Raw genomic sequence first — 1,557 nt, 5'->3', positions numbered from 1 at the left:
GGCAGGCAGATCACGAGGTCAGGAATTCGAGACCAGCCTGGCTAACACCGGTGAAACCTCGTCTCTACTAAAAATACCCGTCTCTACAAAAATTAGCCGGGCGTGGTGGTGTGCGCCTGTAATCCCAGCTACTTGGGATTCAAGAATCCCTTGAACCCTGGAGGCAAAGGCTGCAGTGAGGCGAGATCGTGCCATTGCACTCCAGCCTGGGCAATAGAGTGAGACTCCATCCCAAAAATAGCTGGGTGTGGTAGCAGGTGCTTGTAATCCTAGCTACCTGTGAGGCTGAAGCAGGAGAATAGCTTGAGCCAGGAATTCAAGGTTGCAGAGAGCTATTATCAAGCCACTGTACTCCACCCTGGGTGACAGAGTAAGATCCTGTATCCAAAAAAAAAAAAAAATTAAAATGCAATGCCATTCACACTTAATTACTCTAGGTATAAATTTATGCACAATGATTTAATAACGAGCTTCTAAAAAGATTTCCAGGCCAGGCACATTGGCTCATGTCTCTAATCCCAGTACTCTGGGAGGCCAAATGATATGGTTTGCATCTGTGTCCCCATCAAATCTCATGCTCAATTACAATTCCCAGTGTTTGAGGTGGGGCCTGGCAGAGGTCACTGAGTTATGAGGGCAGATCCCTGGTGGCCTGGTGCTGTCCTCGAGACAGCAAGTTTACACCACGCAAGATCTGGTTGTTTAAAGTGTGTGGCAAGACTGGGCACGGTGGCTCACGCCTGTGATTCCAACACTTTGGGAGGCTGAGGCGGTCGGATCACTTGGGGTCAGGAGTTCCAGACCAGCCTGGCCAACATGGTAAAACCCTGTCTCTACTAAAAACACAAAAATTAGCCAGGTGTGGTGGCATGTGCCTATAATCAAGCTACTCGGGAGGCTGAGGCAGAAGAATCACTTGAGCCTGGAAGGCTCAAAAAAATAAAAAATAAATAAAATTCCAGAACTATATTTTACTATTCTAAAATTATCTTCAAAAAATAAAACATTCCACATACATCCCAGGAAGTTATAATTACAAGTATAAAAAGCAACAGAGCTGGGCACAGTGGCTCACATCTGTAATCTCAGCACTTTGGGAGGCTGAGGTGGGTGGAGCACAAGGCCAGGAGTTTGAGACCATTCTGCCCAACATGGTGAAACCCTGTCTCTACTAAAAATACAAAAACTAGCCAGGTATGGAGGTGGGCACCTGTAATCCCAGTTACTTGGGAGGAGTTCTCCTGAGGCAGGAGAACTGCTTGAACCCAGGAGGCAGAGGTTGCAGTAAGACCACACCACTGCACTCCAGCCTGGGGCGAGACTCCGTCTCAAGAAAAATAAATACATAAATAAATGAGATCACCGTAGATGTATCTATTTAATTCTGGGTCCATCCTGTTCCATTGGTCTATGTGTCTGTCTTTCTGCCAGTACTATGCTGTTTTTCTTACTATAGCTCTGTAGTATAATTTGAAGTCAAGTATTCCTCCAGTTTTGTTCCTTTTGCTCAGGATAGCTTTGGCTATTCTGGGTCTTTTGGGCTCTATATACATTTTA

This window comes from Mandrillus leucophaeus, unplaced genomic scaffold (genome assembly GCF_000951045.1).
Source record: "Mandrillus leucophaeus isolate KB7577 unplaced genomic scaffold, Mleu.le_1.0 Scaffold41, whole genome shotgun sequence".
Classification (NCBI taxonomy): Eukaryota; Metazoa; Chordata; class Mammalia; order Primates; family Cercopithecidae; genus Mandrillus; species Mandrillus leucophaeus.
This window is presented reverse-complemented; position numbering follows the sequence as displayed.